Genomic DNA, 21,901 nt, shown 5'->3' on the forward strand with positions numbered 1-21,901 from the left:
CCTTTGGATCACTACATTAGTATCTTTAGGGTAAATACCCAGTAGTGCAATTGCTGGGTCATAGGGTAGTTCTATTTTCAGAGAAATGTATCCATTTCTTCCAGATTGTCAAATTTGTTGCTATAGAGTTGTTCATAATATGTTCTTGTAATTGCTTGTATTTCTTTAGTGTTGGTTGTGATCTCTCCTCTTTCATTCATGATTTTATTTATTTGGGTCCTTTCTCTTTTCTTTTTGATAAGTCTGGGCAGGGGTTTATCAATCTTATTAATTCTTTCAAAGAACCAGCTCCTAGTTTTGTTGATTTGTTCTATTGTTTTTTGGGTTCTATTTCATTGATTTCTGCTCTGATCTTTATGATTTCTCTTCTGCTGGGTTTAGGCTTTCTTTGTTGTTCTTTCTCCAGCTCCTTTAGGTGTACAGTTAGTTTGTGTACCTGAGACCTTTCTTGTTTCTTGAGAAAGGCTTGTATCGCTATATATTTTCCTTTCAGGACTGCCTTTGCTGTGGCCCACAGATTTTGAATGTTGTGTTTCATTATCATTTGTTTCCATGAATTTTTTCAATTCTTCTTTAATTTCCTGGTTGATCCATTCATTCTTTAGAAGGATGCTGTTTAGTCTCCATGTATATGTGTTCTTTCCCAATTTCCTCTTGTGATTGAGTTCTAGCTTCAGAGCATTGTGGTCTGAAAATATGCAGGGAATGGTCCCAATCTTTTGATACTGGTTGAGACTGATTTATGACCCAGAATGTGACCTATTCTGGAGAATGTTCCATGTGCACTAGAGAAGAATGTGTATTCTGTTACTTTGGGATTAAATGTTCTGAATATATCTGTGATGTCCATCTGGTCTAGTGTGTCATTTAAGGCCTTTATTTCCTTTTGATCTTTTGCTTGGATGATCTGTCCATTTCCATGAGAGGAGTGTTAAAGTCCCCTACTATTATTGTATTATTATCGATGTGTTTCTTAGATTTTGTTATTAACTGGTTTATATAGTTGGCTGCTCCCATAAAATTAAATTGTTAGATCTTCTTGTTGCACAGACCCTTTGAGTATGATATAGTGTCCTTCCTCATCTCTTATTATAGTCTTTGGCTTAAAATCTAATTGATCTGATATAAGGATTGCCACCACAGCTTTCTTCTGATGTCCATTAGCATGGTAAATTGTTTCCCACCTCCTTGCTTTAAATCTGGAGGTGTCTTCGGGTCTAAAATGAGTTTCTTGTAAGCATCATATTGATGTTTGTTTGTTTGTTTTTATCCATTCTGATACCCCGTGTCTTTTGATTGGGGCATTTAGCCCATTAACATTCAGGGTAACTATTGAAAGATATGAATTTAGTGCCATTGTATTGCCTGTAAGGTGACTGTTACTGTATATTTTCTCTGTTCCTTTCTGATCTACTACTTTAAGGTTCTCTCTTTGCTTTGAGGACCCCTTTCAATATTTCCTATAGAGCTGGTTTGGTGTTTGCAAATTCTTTCAGGTTTTGTTTGTCCTGGAAGCTTTTTATCTCTCCTTCTATTTTCAGTGATACCCTAGCTGGATGTAGTGTTCTTGGCTGCATGTTTTTCTCATTTAGTGCTCTGAATATATCATGCCAGCTCTTTCTGGGCTGCCAGGTCTCTGTGGATAAGTCTGCTGCTAATATAATACTTTTACCATTGTATGTTACAGACTTCTTTTCCTGGGCTGCTTTCAGAATTTTCTCTTTGTTACTGAGACTTGTAAATTTTATTATTAGGTGACGGGGTGTAGACTTATTCTTGTTGATTTTGAGGGGGGTTCTCTGCACCTCCTGGATTTTGATGCTTGTTCCCTTTGCCATATTAGTGAAATTCTCTCCAATATACCTTCTGCTCCCCTCTCTCTTCTTCTTCTGAATTCCCAATTATTTTAATGTTGTTTTGTCTTATGGTGTCACTTATCTCTCAAATTCTCCCCTCGTGGTCCAGTAGCTGTTTGTCCCTCTTTTGCTCAGCTTCTTTATTCTCTGTCATTTCATCTTCTATATCACTGATTCTTTCTTCTGCCTCATTTATCCTAGCTGTAAGAGCCTCCATTTTTTATTGCACCTCATTAATGGCTTTTTTTAATTCAACTTGGTTAGAATTTAGTTCTTTTATTTCTCCAGAAAGGGCTTTTTATCTCTCTAGAGAGGGTTTCTGTAATATCTTCCATGCCTTTTTTGAGCCTGGCTAGAACCTTGAGAATCATCATTCTGAACTCTAGATCTGACATATTACCAATGTCCATATTGATTAGGTCCCTAGCCTTCGGTACTACCTCTTGTTCCTTTTTTTGTGGTGAGTTTTTCTGCCTTGTCATTTTGTCCAGATAAGATTATATGACGGAGCAAAAAAAACAAACAAACAAACAAAAAAAAAAAACTGAAAGGGTGGCAAAGATCCCAAGAAAATGCACTTTAACTAAATCAGAAGAGACCCCCAATCGTGGGAGGGAGAAAGGGGATAAAATGAGGTTCAGAAAAAAAATTTAAAAAAGAAAACAAAAAATTAAAAAAAGAAAACAAATAAAGGAAAAATATAAAAAAGAATAATATATATATGTATACATATATATTAGATAAACTAGTTTAAAAACATTAAAAAGAAAAGGGAAAAAGTTAAAAAAAAATTTAACAGAAGAAAAAATAAAATTAAATTAAAAAAATTAAATTAACTGCAAGACTAAAGAATCATGGCGAGAAAACCATGAGTTCCTGCTTTGCTTTACTCCACTGGAATTCTGCTGCTCTCCTTGGTAGGTGAACTTTGTCTTGGCTGGATTTCTTATTGATCTTCTGGGGGAGGGGCCTGTTGTAGTGATTCTCAAGTGTCTTTGCCCCAGGCAGAATTGCACAACCCTTACCAGGGGCTGGGGTAGGTAATCTTCTCGGGTTCGCTTTTGGGAGCTTTCTTTTCCTGAACACTTTCCGTAGAGTTCCAGAGGATGGGAATGAAAATGGCAGCCTCCCAGTCTCTCGCCCAGAGGAGCTGAGTGCTCGGGGCCCCACTCCTCAGTGTGCCCTCAGAGAAAAGAGCCAATCACTCCCATCTCCCTGGCCTCTGGCCATGCTCTGAGCTCACCCAGCCTGTGACTGGTTCAAGGTAACCCCGAGCTGAGATCTTACTCCTCGGCTCTGTCTCTGTAGCCAGCTTCCCCAGTCTAATACCTGCAAGCTCTTGTGACACTCAGACACCCCCGATCTTTTTGTGACCCTGCGGGACCTAGGGCCACACTGGCCCCACGTGGGCTTCACACCGGTTTAGCCTCTGGAGCTATGTCCCTCAGTGGAACAGACTTTTAAAAGTCCTAATTTTGTGCTCTGTTGCTCCGCTGTTTGCGGGGAGCCGGCCCCTCCCCCCGCAGTCTATCTTCCCATCGCTTTGGATTCACTTCTCCACCAGTCCTACCTTTAAGAAAGTGGTTGATTTTCTGTTTCTAGAATTGCTGTTCTTCTCTTCGATCTCCTGTTGGATTTGTACCTTTTTGCAATGGTTTGATGAGCTATCTAGCTAACTCCTGCTACCTGGTGTAGTCTCAGCCTTCTCCGCCATCTTGACCTCTCCTTGCTGTGGTTTTGATTCACATTCCTTAACAATTAATGATATTGAGCAACTTCTCATGTCCTTATCAACCATTAACAGGTCATCTTTGGAGAAATGGCTATCCAAGTCCTTTGCCCACTTATGAATCTTTTTGTTGTTGACTTTTAGAAGTTCTCTGTGTACACTGGATATTGATTCCTAAAAGACATGTGATTTTTCATTATTTTCTCAAATTTTATGAGTTATCCTTTTAATTAGTTTACAGTGTCTTTTGATGTGCAAAAGTTTTATATTTCAATGAGGTCCAATTTGTCTAGTTTTTATTTTGTTGTCTGTGCCTTTATTATCATATCAAAGACATCATTACCAAATCCAGTGTCCTTAAGGATTTCCCTGTGTTTCAGTCTAATAGTTTTAGAGTTTTCATTTTTACATTTATGTTTTTAATCCATTTTGTGTACAGTGTAACATAAAGACTCAACCTATTTATTTATTTATTTAGTTTTGTATGTGGATATCCAGTTTTCCCCACACCATTTATAAAAAAGATGTTCTTTTCCCATTGAATGGTTTTGGAATTCTTTATGAAAATAATTTGTCCTTAAAAATAAGTCTTTATTTCTGTGCAATCTCTTCTATTCTGTTGGTCTATTTGTCTTTTTTATTCCAGCACTGCATAGTGATGACCATTGTTTTGTAGTAAGTATACAGGAGGTGTGAGGCCTTCAACTTTGCTGTTTCTTAAGATTGTTTTGACTATCCAGGATTCCTTGAGACTTTATATGAATTTTAAGATGAATATTTCTATTCCTGTAAAAAATTATAATTTTTGATATACTTAGTATTGAATCTATAATCATTTGGGTGCTATCGACATCTTAACAATATTGGGTATTTCAACCCATAAACATGTCTTTTCATTCATTAGTGTTTATCTTATTTTTTTAATAACATTTTATAGTTTTCAGTGATAAATATGCCACTTGGTTAAGTTTACTTCTAAGTATTTTATTCCCATTGATGGTCTTCTGAATGTAATTGTTCTTAGTTTCATTTACAGATTGTTCATTGTTAGTGTATAGAAATGAAACTGAATTTTGTGTGCTGAATTTCACAGAATTCATTTATTATTTTTCTCCATTTGTGGTGTGTGTGTTGTGTGTAGAATATTTAGAGTTTTCTGTGTATAAGATTATGTAGTTTGCAAATCAAGATAATTTTATTGAATTTTAATTCAATAAATAAATAAAATAAATTAAAGTAATAATAAAAATAAATAAAATAATAAAATACTAAATAATAATAAAAAATAAATTAAATATAAATAAATAGATTACATAAATTAAAATTAAATAATTTTATTTCTTCCTTTCCAATTTGAATTTATTATTATTATTATTAGTTTTTTTGCCTAAATAATTTGGCTAGAATTTCTAATACTGTATCAAATGGAACTCAAAATTTGGCCTGTCCATTATTGAAAGTAGGGTATTGAAATCTTTTTCTAGAGCTGTCTATGTATCTCTTCAATTCTGTCAGGGTTTCCTTTGGAACTCTAATATATAATATAAGTATGATTTTAATTGCTATATCTTCTTGGTTAATTTATAGTTTTCTCATGTCTTTTATCATGTTTTGATTAATTTACATTTTTATAATGTCTTTTTCTGTCTCTTAGTAGAATATTTGACTAAAAGTCTCTTTTTTCTGATGTTAGTATAGCCATCCCTGCTCTTTTAATTAATATTTGGATGGAATTTTTGTCACTTTTTTCAATTTAACCTATGTATGTCCTTAGATATAAAGTTAAACTCTTGGATATAGCTTGTAGTTTGATCCTAATTTTTTATTCAGTTACATCTTTTGATTAGAGAATTCAGTCCATTTACATTTAAAGTAATTACCGCTAGGGAGTGAGTTACTTTTGATATTTGTTATTTTGCTCTGTGGGTGTCTTTCTGCTTCTTGCCTACATTTCCTCTATTACTGCTTTCCTATTTGTTTAAATTTTTTTTGTAGTAAGCTATTTTGATTTTCTTTTTATTCCTTTTGCATATAGTCTATAGATACATTCTTTATATCATAAAGATTAGCACAGAGATTTCATATAACATCCTAAAGTCTTTAATCCTTATTTTAAATTTATACAAAATTAATTTAATTGCATATAAAAACTCTACTCACAGTTCAACCTCTCCTGTACTTTATGATATTGATGTCACAAATTACATCATTATACATATGTACCCATTAATGTAGATTTTACAGTTTTTATATGTATTTTTATTTAAAATTCTGTATAAATAAAAAGTGGAGTTACAAATCAAAATTATGATTATATTGGTTTTTATATTTGTCCGTGTATGTATATCCTTAACAGAAAACTCATATTTTAATGTGACTAACAGTCTACTTACATTTCATTTCAACTTGAAGGACTACATTTAGCACTTCTAGTAGTGCAGGTGTAATGTTAATGAAAACCCTCACTTTTTGCTTATTTTGTAATGGCTTAATTTCCCTCTCATGTTTGAAGGATAGTTTTGTCAGATACCGAATTCTAGGTTTATAGTTTATTTTCTTTAAATCACTTAACATAGATTATCTCACCGTCTTCTGGCCTCCAATAATTTTGCTGAAAAATCTGCTAGTAAGCTACTTTAAGATCACTTTTTAAAGTGACAAGTTACTATCCTTGTACTGTTTTGAAGATTCCTTATTTTGTCTTTCAAAATGTTTGATTTTAAGGTGTTTCTCTGTGTATCTCCTTGGGTTTATCCTACTTGAATTTCATTGAGTTTCTTGGATTTGCAGATACATGTTTTCTGTCAAATTTGGGATGTTTGTAGTTATTACTTCTTCATATAGTCTCTGGCCCTTTCTGTCTCTTCTCTCCTGCTATGTAATGTATATATTGATTGATTTGATCATATATCACAATCATTTAGGCCCCTATTACTGTACTTTTTCTTTTTTTCTGTTCCAAGACTCAGTAATTGAATTGTCCTATCTCCAGTTTTGCTAATTCTTTCTTCAGCCTATTTGATTCCTCCCTCATGAATTTTTAAATTTAATTATTGTATTTTTCAGTTCCAGAATTTCTATCTAGCTCCTTTTTAAAAATGTATTTATCTTTTTATTCATATTTGCATTTTCTTCCTATGTCATTTTTATGATTTTTTTTAGTTCCTTGTCAATGCTTTCCTTTATTTGTCTAGTAGTATGATATGTCAATGCTTTCCTTTATTTGTCTAGTAGTATGATACCTGTGTTTCTTTGGAGATGGTTTCTGGAGACTCTTTTTTTTTAAATGCTTTCTATTTTCTTGCTTATTTGTATTCCTGAAGAAGTTCTGTTTCAAAGTTGGGAAGACAGCCAACCCTCAGATTCTTAGCAGATTTCCAGGAAAGAACTTCAATAACTAATAGGGCATATTATGACCTTGGGATCAATTCTGTGTGAACGCTTAAGATTCCTTCATGTCTCTTTTCCAGACGGGTCTTGTGTGTAACTGTGCATGTGTGTTAAAAAGGAATCCCTCATATACACAGTGACTTTTAAAGATCTTAATTTCCCAAAGACTAACTTCAGTTCTTTCTGAGGGCCTTACGGGTTTGATTGTATTTTTCTAGCCACAGTCTCTTGTTCTAAGTTTCTTTAGGTGTTTAGTCCTCCTGAAACTGTCACAAATGGTGGGGTCAACCTCTTCTTTCTGTGCCCTTTCCCAACCTGAAATCTGAGCTATGCTGCCTTACTTTATCTAAGCTCCCAGTCAAGCAGAGCAAAGTAGTCCCTATGGTACACCATGGAAAATTTAGACATTTGCAAATAAATTCTGCTCTATTCCTTTTTGTCTAAGAAAGGGAACCAGGGACTGGACGTTTTCTTCATTATTCCACAAGAGGAAGATCCTGTGGTAATGGTGAATAAAATTGCCACAAATTATCCTATCATTTGTATATACTTTAAAAAGTATTTTATTTATTTTTAGAGAGAGAGAGGGAAATGCATAAGCAGGAGGAGGGGCAGAAGGAGAGAGAGAATCTTAAGCAGACCTGCACTGAGCATGGATCCCTATGTAGAGCTTGATTTCAGGCCCCAGAGCTCATGACCAGAGCTGAAATCATGAGTCAGACACTTAACTGACTGAGCTATTTAGCCCCCTAGCTGTTTTTTGTTTGTTTGTTTGTTTGTTTTTATGTTTCCTTCAGAGATTGAGGAACTGGAGCTTATTAGTCTTCCATCTTCCTGATGTCTCACAGTAGTTAGTTTTAAGCCAGGTGATGGGTATCAAGGAGGGCAGGCATTGTGATGAGCTCTGGGTGTTATATGCAACTAATGAATTGTTGAACACTGAATCAAAAGCTAATGATGTACTGAATGTTGGCTAACTTAACATAATAAAAAATTTAAAAAATTATGTATCTATGTAACAAAATTATAGTGTCTGAGAAAAAGGTGGATTTCAATTAATTAGGAACTATTTTTAAAATAAGTCAGCAAATGAAAAGCAAGAGCAATAGTGTGAGAAAGCCATGTATCAGAGAAATCTTAAAGAAGAAAGAAACTAGCATTGGCAAGTAGATCAGGACTTCAATAAGGGAGCAGGGAATGTTTCAGGAAGAAATCTTGAAGACTGAAAATAATTTTTTTGGCAGGTTTGTCAGAGGGTCTTTAACTTAAAAAATACAAAAAAAATGAAGATGGGAAAACTATTTTTAGGGAGAATTTGGATAAAAACAAGTATATTATGAATTAGCATATATGAACATTATTGTGTGCTTTAGGAAACTTTGAAATTTTAAACTTATTTAATCGCTAGAAGAAGCCTATGAAGTAGGTATTATTCCAGTGTTACAGTTAAGAAACTGAGGCTAAGTAACTGGTCCAAATTATACAGTAAGTGTGGAGTGGCTGGGATTTAAACCCAGAGAGCCATGTACTTTACATATAGCACATGACCATGCAACTCCTTTATAATATAAGTATATTTTTATGCATTTATTTCTATGTGAAAGTTGGAAGCACAGAAAACAAACCACATGACTTAAGAATAGGCTTTTTGTTGTTTGTTTTGTCTGTGTCCAGAGCTCGTATGTTTTACCACTATTGGTAAGAAAGCAAGTAGAAAATCTGGTGGATAGTTTTATGAGAAAATCTATTGAATATGAGGATAAGGAGACTGAGTCCTATTCTCTATAGAATTAAGGACTTTTAATTTTTTTTTGAATGGGTATGAATTGATCTGTGCTTTAGGAAAAATAACCTGACAGGAGTTTGAGAAAGAAGGGATACTTGTTAAAAGGCCATCTCTCTAGGGCTTATGTGGTACAAAGAGACCTAGAAAAGGAGGATAGCAAAAAGATTGGAGGGCAAAGGGGAAAGACATCATAGCATTGAAGAGCCTTAAAGAGTTGGTACATGTTGAGAGCAGAATACAAGGGAGAAATGCAATGGACAAAATATTGAAGTTTTGCTTTCAGGTTATTTTCAGGTTATTGGCCTACATAAGAAAGATGCTGTGCTAAATATTATGTTGGGCATTACCAGTGTACAAAAATGTATGAGACCCTGATGATTTTTGCTTTCTTCCTCTCTCTCCTTTACTTGTGGCTGTCCCCTTCTCTCTTTGGTTTTCTCTTTTTCCCCTTCCTTCTGTTTCCAATTTCCCTTCTCATCTTTCACCTTTTAAAATTCTCTTCCTCTTTTTCTTTCATCTTTACTGATATATATATATATATATATATATATATATATATATATATATATGATTATTTCCTACTCTGTGCAGGTCTCCTAGACACTAGGAGTTTAGTGTTAAATGTGACAAAGGCATCCATATAAAGTTTTCTCAAGGGATATGAAAATTAATTTATAAACTAAATATGTAAAAAATAAGTAAATTTCAAGTACTGACATATATTTTGGGGGAAAAAAAGGGTTAAAATTAAACATGAGGGGGCAGGTACAGCTTTATAGATAAGACCGTTGAGAAAGACTCTTTGAATTACAGGGAGACATCCCAGCATTGCTAACATAGCCATAATGTGGTAAGTGTGAATTAGTGGTTCTTGACCAATCTTCTTTTGTTGTTGTTGTTGTTGTTGTAGGTGATGGTGGTGGTGGTGGTGGTGGTGGGGTGTGTGTGTGTGTGTGTGTGTGTGTATGTTAGGGTGTGGTTTTTTGTTTATTTATTTTTTGTTTGTTTGTTTCTTGTTTGTTTTCTTGACAGCCCTCCTAATGCCAGGTAAAATACTCCAGATCCATTATACCCCTCTCCCTATATTTTAGGGAACTAAGAACTTACTGATGCCAGAGAATTAAAACTAAACTAAACTAAACTAAACTAAACTAAACTAAATATTTACAGGATACCAATTATACTGGAACAGCAATAGGAAATCTAATTCTGCAAAAATATTCTAAAATTCATTTACATATGGAACTGGGAATTGTTAACCATGACTATCTTAAACCATTATTAAACATTAACAATGTATATTTTTATTACCTGCATTCATTTAATTTATAAATGTGTACAAACAAGAGGAAACATGTAACTTATCAAAAAATTAGGGTTCTCAATAAAACACACAGTATCAGACTTCATTAAATGATAGAAATAAGGCAAGTTTCAGTTAATAAATACCAAATTTTAGAAAAACTAGCTTAAGATGTTAATATTGGTCAAATGTTATAAATTTCCAGCTGTAAGAGAAATTAGTTCCAGATAGCTAATATATAGTAGGGTGATTATAGTTAACAATAGTGTCTTATATACTTGAAGGTTGCTAAGAGAGCGGCAACTTAAATGTTCTCACCACAAAAAGAAATTGGCAATTATGGGAGGTGATGAGGGTGTTAACCAACCCTACTGTGCTAATCATTTTGCAATATATAAATGCACAACATCAACAAATTGGACACTTTAAACTTTCACAATGTTATTTGTTAATTATATCTCAGCAAAGCTTGAGAAAGAAGAAGTTAATGGTTAATTACTCTGAGGAAAGAGTCTCTTCCAAAAGAATCCTCATCTTGTAGAGGACGGAAAGGTTAAAACTAGCTCTCCATTTCTAGAAAAACACTATCTGTCCAAAACTTTCTCAAATTTGGCATTGCAGATACCACTTTTAAGGGTACTAATGAATACTCCCAGGAAATCAAGATAATAGTAATTTTATCAGAGGTAATGCTGTATTCTATATCCCAACTTGCCTATTCGCATGGACGTTATTTGCATACCATAAGTTCTGAGAAGCATCTTTAATAAGAAATAAAATAGAAAAAATAATTACTATGTTCAGAATGTCTTAAACTGACATGCATGTGTTTAATTTTTTATACATGCTTTTAGTATTTTGAATAATATTTCTGAGGATATCAGCTTGGGCCAGTTGCTTTAGGTTAATATTTTTTTCCTTTAGGAGGAATTTTTTCTCTTTCTTCTAATTTGTGTTCTAAGGAATGTGATTTTTCTTTTTATTCTTCAGGACCACTTTTTCCAAACACAGGTTTTGTTCATTCTGTATTATCACTGAAGTCTGTTGTCCCCATTATCATTGCCATATCAGGCCTATGGAAGAACTCTGGAGGCCACAAGTGCTAAAAAGATTGATACTCTAAAATTTCACCTATACATCCCTGAAATACCCAAATAAGTGGAATAAGGCTAAAACAGATTTAAAATGCAATTTTCCCTGAAAGTTTTAATAACAAAATTCTCACTTCTTTTGGTACTCCTGCTCAGCTGATATCTTGACTGTGTGTTTGGTCTGCCAATCAAAAATGCATACTGCTCTGTATCTCATACCCTTAGCATTATCCATGTAGGTTCACAGTAAAACAAATGCCGGCTCATGGACTTCTACTCAAGAGGAATTTATTGGGTGACAATATAGTTGTGTGGTGAAATTAGATATTCGTTTTGAACCTTAATTTATAACAAAAAACCTATTATTACTTAAGATTTCATCTTGATAAGAAAGGGTTTGGGAATTCTTGTAGAAATTTAAGAGGCGAGAGAGAGAGAATAAGAGAGAAGAAAAAATAAAGAAAACTTTGGAAGGCTAAAGCTCTACTCTCAAAGCATATTTAAGTGCTGCTGCTATGTGTGAGGATGTGGGGAGATAAAAAGAGATTTCTGAATGTGTATAAATATCAATACGAATATTGTAGAAGGTGATAACCCAGTTCCTTTCAACAGTAGTGAGCTGATTGGATTTTATTTTCAAAGTTTTAAGATGTCTAGGTGCTTCCTGAAAGACAAGTTTCTGGCATGCTTAATTCAAATCTCAGGCAGAGAAAAGCAGACAACGCCTGGTCATGAAAGTTGTAGGAGCACTGCAGACACCTGGAACAAAAGATCAACAGATAATGGTTAGAGGAATACAGCTGACCATCTGATACTGTGAGATTCCGAGCTGAGACATCTGACATTTATATACATATATGCCATATATATGGGGAAATTAAGAAAGCTACATGCAGATGCAGTCAAGAAATATGTCCAAAACATACTTGGGAATGATTCAAACTCTCATTTTGGGTTTATCTTTAATCTTAGAGCAGGCCCAGCTAATCACAGATGGACTGCTTTGGCATGGAATCAGTCTGAAAAAACTGGGAATTTTGGCCATTGTTATATTAGATCAACAACTTTCACTAAACACACACACACACACACACACACACTACAAAGAAACAGGAAAGCATGATTCATTCAAAGGGACAAAATAAATTTGGAAAAATCATCTCTGAGGAAGTATAGACATTGAACTTACTAGGAATAGACTTTAAAATAAGTGTCTTAACTTTAAAGAGCTAAGGGAAACATAGAAAAGAACCATAGAAAACAAGGAATACAATGTATGAACAAAATAGGAACATCAACAAAGAAATTGAAATGATAAAATGAACTGAACAGAAAATCTAGCTAAAATAGCATAATAACTGAATATTTTGAGTAGTCAGAAAGAAAAGAATTACTAAACTTGAGGACAGGAAAATTAAAATTATTGACACTAAAGACAGAGAAAAAAAGTGAAGAAAAGAAAACAAAGGGACTTACAGGATACTATAAAACAGACTAATATAGGCATTATGAAGGTCTCCCAAGGAGATGAGTGAGAGAAGGGAAGACAGAGTATCTAAATAATGGCAGAAAACATCCTAAAATTAAGAAAAGACATAGATCTAAAAATCCAAGATGCTCAATGAAATCCACATTGGATAAATCTAAAGCTATTCATACTGAGATACATTATAGCCTGGCTTTTGAAGGATAAAGACAAAATGGGAATCTTGATGGCAGCAAGAGAAGAGTTGTTTGTCACTTAAAAGGGGATCTTCAAGAAGATCATCAATAGATTTCTTAGCAAATCTTGAAGGCCTGAGGGTAGTGTGCTGTGACATTTAAAATATTGAGGAAAAGGGGCGCCTGGGTGGCTCAGTGGGTTAAGCCGCTGCCTTTGGCTCAGGTCATGATCTCAGGGTCCTGGGATCGAGTCCCACATCGGGCTCTCTGCTCAGCAGGGAGCCTGCTTCCCTTCCTCTCTGCCTACTTGTGATCTCTCTCTCTCTCTGTCAAATAAATAAATAAATAAATCTTTAAAAAAAAATATTGAGGAAAAAAAAAGAATTATCTGTCCAGGGAAACTTTCTTTAAAAATTATGGATAATTTACGACATTCCTAGATAAAAGCCTTGTCACTAGGAAAATTTAAAAAAATAATAATAATAATAAATAAATAAATAAACTATACACAAAAGAAGTCAATAATAGGAAAAACGAGGGGCAAAAACATGTAAGACAAACAAAAAATAATAAAATGGCAAAAGCAACTTCTCTTTATTAATAATTATTTTAAAAGTAAATAGAGTGGGAGAAATTGGAGTGGGAGATGAACCATGAAAGACTATGGACTCCAGGAAAAAAAAAATGGAGAGTTTTATAAGGGTGGAGGGAGGGGGGATATGTGACCCTGGTGATGGGTATTGAGGAGAGCATGGATTGCATGGAGCACTGGATGTTATATGCAAATAGTGAATCATGGAACACCACATCAAAAACTAATGATGTACTCTATGGTGGCCAACATGACACTATTAAAAAAAGAAAAAAAAGGAAGTAGTCACCAGGTAGCATAAGAAGAGATACAAGTGACAGTAAATTAAGGTGTTCTTGAGTCCTTGGTTATAAGAAAAATTACAAATGTTCTAATATCCTAGAATATTTCTACTGCCAAATTCCTATTTTCTTATTAAATGTATTCTATACATATATTTTTATAAACTTTGCCTTGCAGTCTGTAAATATCTTAACATGTGACAGAATTTACACTCATTTTAATTTCTGTGTTTTTATTTTAAAATACTTGTTTTAATAACTATAAAGGACAAACTGATGGTACTAGAGGTTAAATGAGTGGGAGGATGAGTGAAATAGGTGATGGGGATTAAGTAGGACACTTGTGAGGAGCACCGAGTGATGTATGGAAATGCTCAGTCTCTAAAGTGTACACCTGAAACTAATGTTACACTGTATGCTAATTGGAATTTAGATAAAAATCTAAGGGAAAAAGTAAATGGATTAAAACCCTCATTAAAAAGCCTTAAATTGATGACATGTGTTAAAACAAATCCAATTCTATGGTGCTCACTTATTTGAGTCTATTATGGCACTAACTTTATACCTGAAGACACAAGTAGGTTAAAACTGAAAGAACGGAAAAAAGACATATCATGTAAATAGAGAGAGAGAGAGAGAACACGGGAGAACTGGGCCTCTACATAAATATTAGACAAAATAAATTTTGTCAAAAATTATTGCAAGAGACAAAGAAAGACATTATATATTGATCAAAGCAACAGTAATCAATAAGATATAAGAATTATAAAAATATATACACCCAACATTAGAATAGAAAAAGCTATGAAGCAAAGCTGAGCAGAATTGAATGGAGAAATGGACATTTCTTCATAACCATTGAATATCCCACTTTCAATAATGGATAGAATTACCAGATAGAAGATCAATAGGGAGATAGAAGACTTGAACCACACTGTGTGTCTAATAGACACATACAGAATACTTCACCAGACAACAGCAGCATGCATATTTTTCTCATGTATACATTGATTATTATTATTTTTTTAAAGATTTTATTTATTTATTTGTCAGAGACAGAGGGAGAGAGAGCGAGCGAGCACAGACAAAGAGTCAGGCAGAGGCAGAGGGAGAAGCAGGCTCCCTGCCGAGCAAGGAGCCCGATGTAGGACTCGATCCCAGGACCCTGGGATCATGACCTGAGCTGAAGGCAGCTGCTTAACCAACTGAGCCACCCAGGCGTCCCAACATTGATTATTTTTAATAGACCATTTGTTATGCTACAAATCAGTCTTAATACACTTGAAAAGATTGATATTTGGGCGCCTGGGTGGCTCAGTGGGTTAAGCCGCTGCCTTCAGCTCAGGTCGTGATGTCAGGGTCCTGGGATCGAGTCCCGCATCAGGCTCTCTGCTCAGCAGAGGGCCTGCTTCCTCCTCTGTCTCTCTGCCTGCCTCTCTGCCTACTTGTGGTCTCTCTCTGTCAAATAAAAAAAAAGATTGATATTTTTCAAATTATCTTCCCATATCACAGGGGCATAAAATGAGAAATCCCAAAGTAGTAATACTAGAAAATTCACAAATATGTGGAAGTTATATAACACACTCAAACATCAGATGAATCAGAAAAATTATATGAAGAATTAGAAAATACCTTAAGACAAGTGGAAATACCAACATACTGAAGCCAGTGAAAGTAGTTCTAAGAAGGAAATGTTTAAGAAATACCTCAATTGAGAAACCTAAATTCATACCTTCAGGAAGTAGAAAACCAGAACCAAAGTAGCAGAATGAGGAAAATAACAGATTAGAGACAAATAAAATAAAGAATAGAAAAATAGTAAAGAAAATCAAGGAAAATAAAAATTGTTTCCTTGAAAAGATCAACAAAATTGACAAACTTGTTAGATTTACTAAGATAAGAGAAAAATCAAATTACCAAAATTAGAAATGAAATTGGGATATAACTACCAATTTTACAGAAATAAAAAAAAAAAGGACAGAACTCTGAGTAATTATTTATCAATGAATCAGGTAACCCGGATGAAGTGGACATTTCTAGAATCACAAAATCTACCAAGAATAAATCATAAATACATAGAATACCTGGATGTACACATATCTACTAAGGAGAGTGAATCAAAAAACAAAATCCCGAAGGACATCTTGGTGGCCTCCACTTTGTGGCAATAATAAAAAAAGCCTCTCTAAAAATTTGAATGCAGATTTTTTTTTTTCTTTTTGGGCACAAGATTTCAAATCAGATGACAAATCAATAGAAGCCAATTGCTGTATCATATAGTATGTCTACATTTAGCTTTGTAGGAAAGTATCAAATTATCTTCTAAATGGTTGAATCATTTTTCATTTTCATTCCTACCAGCAGTGAGTGAAAGTTACGGTTGCCCCTCATTCTTGCTACCTATTAATATTGCCAGTTTTTGTTTATTTGCTTGTTTTAGCCATTCTAATAGGGGAGTAGTAGTGTCCCATTATTATTTTAATTTGCAATTACTTAATGGCTGATGATATTGAACATCTATTCTTGTATTTATTTCCCCTCTATATAACACATTTAGTGAAGTATTTTTTGCCCATTTTGTAACTGAGTTATTTATATTCTTATTGTGAGTTCTAAGTTATTCCTATATTCCCATATTTTGGAAACTATTTTTTAAGATTTTATTTTTATTTATATTTTTATTTATTTGACAGAAAGAGATCACAAGTAGGCAGAGAGTCTATCAGAGAGAGAAGGTGGGAAGCAGGCTCGCCGCTGAGCAGAGAGCCTGATGTGGGGCTCGATCTCAGGACACTGGGATCATGACCCGAGCAGAGGGTTTAAACCCTGAGCCACCCAGGTGCCCCTGGAAACAAACTCTTTATCAAACATGTATTTGAAAATAATTTATCTGATTCTGGGGTTTGTCTTTTCATTATCTTAATAGTATTCTTTCTTAGAGCAGGAAGTATAAACTTAGTAAACTTCAAATTATCAATTTTGTTTTGAGGATCATGTTTTGATGTTCTATCTAAATATTCATGGTGTATATCCACACAAAGGATGGTATCTTTTTAAAATTCTCACTGTGAGAATTTGGTGGGGTGTCTGGAGGGAAAGAATGTGAAAGTGTAGGGGTCCTCTTTAGACTCTAGCCTCAGGAGTTTCTCATTCTCATCCTAATCCTACACTTAGCTCCAACAATTTATCAAAATTATCAATCAAATGCTCCTGTTAGTTGATTCCACAAAAGCTTCTGTTTCACTCAAGTAGTTTTTAGCTGTGCCTTTCTGGAGGTGGAAGTTTTCCCATCAGCTATAGTTTTCTGGTGGATACAGGAAATGTCAGAGGTTTTCCATTTCTATAGTTTTTCTTACAAGGATATGAGTAATGACGTTTTTTGCCCTTTACTTGTCAGAGCCAAAGCCCTCTATTAGACTTTAAGCCTATGAGAGCAAAGATTATGTTTCTTAATTACACTGCATGTTAAGTAGCTAGCACAATGTCTAGCACATAGCAGATATTTAGTAAATATCTGAAAAGATAATGTATTGGGGGATGGATAGATACTGTTCAATTACTGTTCAATAGGTATAGAGTTTAAGTTTTACAAGATGAAAAGAGTTATGGCAACAGATGGTGGTGATAGTTGTACAACATTAATCTATTTAATACTACTGAGTTGTTTACTTAAAAAAATGGAAAATATGGTGAAATTTTTAATTAATTAAATTTAACCAACACAGCTTCCAGAATTAGGGGAACTTCCATACAAACAATGCAACCATTCTGAGCCCCTGGACTTGGTGCTTTGTCAATTTAGGAGGCAGTTATATATATTTGTTGAATGCTAAATGTAGGAGTTAGTGTGAAGCTAAGACATGCCATTAATCTCTTCACCTCCGGTGAAGTATTTTGACTATTTTGTAGTTAGAACTCCCATTTTAGAGACCTATAGGACAAAATGGGGGTACGAACATCAACCTAAACACAGTCTTTTTGAATAATTTATTTGAAAACATTATGATGTGGCCTTTTACTGCAGAATCCTTATATATATATATATATCAGGGAATTTAGCTGTGCTTATTATATGGCAAACAAAAGGAAATCTCAGAATGCACATAGTGTCCTTTTTTATCATAATTGCATATGTATTTTGTATATTGTTAACCTAGTTCTGCAAAACCAAGAAAGAAAGAAGTAAAGCTAGCCAAAATGCCAGCATTAAGCTAAGTTACTCATATGCATTAAATTAGAGAAAATAGTGAGTGGAAATTCCATGTCCCCTGGAGAGCTAAAAATCAACCTGGAAAACTATGGATTTTGGAGTTAGTAGATGTTTCCAGGCATAGTAGTATGTGACACTAGTCAAGTTTATTTTTCCCCTAATCTAGAAAATGAGAAATGTATCAAAATGTTTTAAAAATTAAAAGGCATATGTATTATTCAAATACTCAATAGGTACATAGTAGGCCCTCTGTGACTGACAATTGAATAATAATCCCATTCAAATGCAGGGTAGGACTGGATCAAAGAAGGAAAGAAGATTATGAGCAAAGTAAAAAGGGTCTAGGACAAATACCTGTGTGGAGTTGTGTCTTAAGTTTTATTGTCCTTCAATTATATTCCCTGTGGAAGGTAAGGCAAGACTAATGGTGGGAATAAATCTCAAATTATTTCCACAAATTTGTTCCTAGAGAGCTAAGCATATTTCAGTAGAACAACAAGTATACATATGAAGCTTTTTTTCAGCAAATATTTAATTAAATTTTTATAAAATGAGTACTTGCCCAATTATTGTTCGCTTCTACTTCTGGAGATTGGGGTTTTGTAAAGAAATGGACACAGGTAATGTACACTTGAACACACACACATGTGTGGACTCAAATGCATGCATATTTGAATACAATAATCAGATCCTGGAAAATATTGGTTTTTACCTGTTTCTTTGGAAACTTTGAGCTAATTTTTATCAAATTTGTGTTTCTATCACCAAGAATGTTCAATGATTCAAAAATAATTATTTTGGACAAATTATCTTGCATCTGACTCAGCTACTTTGACTTAAACTTGGAGAAAAACATTATAAAAAGTTTGGCTCACATCTTACAGATATTATATGAAAGAATGCCTCACATAGAGCTTATAATCCTAGTTGTGTCTAATGGTGTGCTAAAATCATTCTGACTGGCTGCTGGAAGATGGGGTTTCCCACACTGAGGTATCATCTTGAAAGAAGAAAAATATCCTTTCTGGATTTAGAACAGGTTTATTCACAGTCAGAATACATTTGAAGCTTCTAAATTCATTCTTTTAAATCACTTAGAGGAATGCCTCCCAACTGAGTTCATTTCCAGAACAATTTCAGAAAGCTAGAGCTGAAAGGGCAACATATGGTTATTGGTCATTTACAGTAGAAGCTCTCTGAACTGACTTCCACTTAATAATGCACTGCTTTAATCTATACTCCATAAACCTTATAGACTGATGTTAATAGAATCCTGAATACTCCCTGTTAGTAAGTTCTTGTCTAATATGGTTGCACCATTCTCCTCATACAGGACATGGTTGTTTCCAAAATTTTCTTTGCTTTTCATAATTTGAATTATTATTACATGAACAAATTCCAAATGAGTGCAATAAAAAAACAGCATTCTTTCCTTCTGTATTTCTGTCTCCCTGTCTCTCTCTTTTTCTCTCTGTTTCTCTGTCTCTCTCTCTCTAGCTCCTTTCTTCCCTCCCCTTTTTCAATTTATTGCTAGTTTATTGATCTTTGCAGATACTGCATAGCTCTGATATGTTAGAACTTTGAAAAGTACTTAACTTAAAAAAAAATTACTGTGAGCAGCTACTTTCCCAGTCATAGAGTAGCAGTTTTGGTCAGAAGCTGAGTTTAAGAGACAGATAGCACTTCTAGACTAGATCTATTGAAATAAATGAAAAATCTTGTGGATTCTGTTCTCTCAAGAGCTGTAGAGCTTTGAACTTGCCTTTGATGACTGGGCAAAATGAACAGATGCTGTCCACGAGAATTGTGTTCTGAGGCTCCCTGCCTCTCCCTTTGCATGGATTTTTAGATTTATTGAGTCTAAATTACTGTATGGCTGCCACACACCTACCTGATGATTTGAGTAGTATTTTCCTTAGCTAGCAAGGTCTGCATTTTATTTTTCCATCAACACTGAACAGACTGAAATAGAGTCAAAATCTAAATTTAAGGCCTATAAAAAACATTTCCAGAGATGATAAGATCAGGCTAGTTCTGTCTATATTTTATTAGCATTTGCTATTTTTCACAATTATGACATTCTGGCAACAAAGTGAAACTACTAAATTCAATAAATACACCTAGCGAAAGCTATTGGTAGTCAATCTTGCAACTACACTACAAAAGGCCTTAGAGAAAAAAAATGAATTCACATTTAATGGACACAGAAGAATTTTAGTTTTTCCAAAATGATCAAAAGCTTATTTTTCAATTGCTTCTTATCTACGGGAAACATCATTCCTTTCTTGTTCTATATCCACATTTATTTGGAAATAAATTATTAGGAGGCCTCAATAAAATAGTAAGGTAGAGACACAGGTTAAAGAGGAAATACTTTGAAGTTCTGCCTCATCAATACCTTAAAACAATAAGTGATAAATAAGCTACACACACACACACACACACACATATATATATGTATAATTTTAGATTTTAAGATTAAAATTAAGAATTTAAGATTAGAGAATTTGAGAATTTAAGATTAGAGACTATATATATATATATTTTTTTAAGTCTCTAATCTAAAATTCATGAATATGCACACAAGCACACATTTATACTTTCATAGACAAATTCTGCATTTCACATGGAAATTTCTGATAAAATTCAAGGATACAGGCAAGTGTGATCTTAGAATATACTCATCCATGTAATTATACTCATATACTCATATAGATATACTCATCTACAGTATTTAATAATCATAGTAATCAAAAGTGATTTAAAGTCTGTTTGTAGAGCACAGACTTTTCATAAAATGTTACCCCTTTGCTCTTTTTATTTAAACCAACTTTCCTAGGAACTTCTTTTCTGCTACTTTAAAATTGCCTCTGTCCTTTCCTAATGTGCAGTACATGCCTATCATTAGATAATATTGTTTTATAATTATTGAGATTTTTCATTGTCATTACAGATGGATATATACTTATGTTAAGAATGATACAGAAAAGGGTGCCTGGGTGGCTCAGTGGGGTAAAGTCTCTGCTTTCAGCTCAGGTCATGATCCCAGGGTTCTGGGATTGAACCCCATATTGGGCTCTCTGCGTGGTGGGGAGCCTGCTTCCCCTCTCTCTCTCTGCCTGCCTCTCTGCCTACTTCTGATCTCTGTCTGTCAAATAAATAATTAAAATATTTTTAAAAATAGATACAGAAAAATGTGGAGCAAAAGTAATAATTTCCCATCATCTCTCTTCCTATTTATCCAAACCCATTTCCTCTCTTCAAACACTAATTTTAAAGATATCTACTGTTTTTATTTTATTTACTTATTTCTTTATTTTTGCCAGAGAGAGATAAATCACAAATAGGCAGAGGCAGACAGAGGGGGAGTGGGAAGCAGGGTCTCTGCTGAGCAGAAAATCTAATGTCAGGCTCAATCCCAGGATCCTGAGATCATGACCCAAGCCAAAGGCAGAGTTTTAACCCACTGAGCTCCTTAGATATCTAAGGAGCCCTTAGATATCTACTGTTAATAGGACTATATTTTCCCAAAATTTTTTGTTCTAAGAACACATGAATCTCAGCAATTGTATTGCACTATCACTCCACTTTTAACAGAAAACTTGCCTTTCTATTTCAATATATACAGACTTTATACATTCTTTGTAATGAGTCCTTATTATTCCTAACAAAAGCTACATTATTATTATTTATTTTACTACATTCAGATTGTTCTCTCAGGATTACTGCTATATTTCCTGCATACAGATTTCTCTGGATGAACTCTGAAAAATATAATTTTTAAGCCAAAGGCTATGCATATTAGAAATCCAAAGTGGCTGAACTAATTTTTACTCTGTATCTACAGTTTATGAAATAGCCATTCTATCTCCACATCCCCATGAAACCCTCAATATTATCAAACGTTGACAAATTTAACCAATCTGGATAGACTTTGCTATTTTAATTTGCTTTTCTTTAATTACTAGTAAAGTATAGTGACTTTTCACATATTCAGGCCT

This window comes from Mustela nivalis, assembly GCF_964662115.1.
Source record: "Mustela nivalis genome assembly, chromosome: 11".
In the NCBI taxonomy this organism is placed as follows: domain Eukaryota; kingdom Metazoa; phylum Chordata; class Mammalia; order Carnivora; family Mustelidae; genus Mustela; species Mustela nivalis.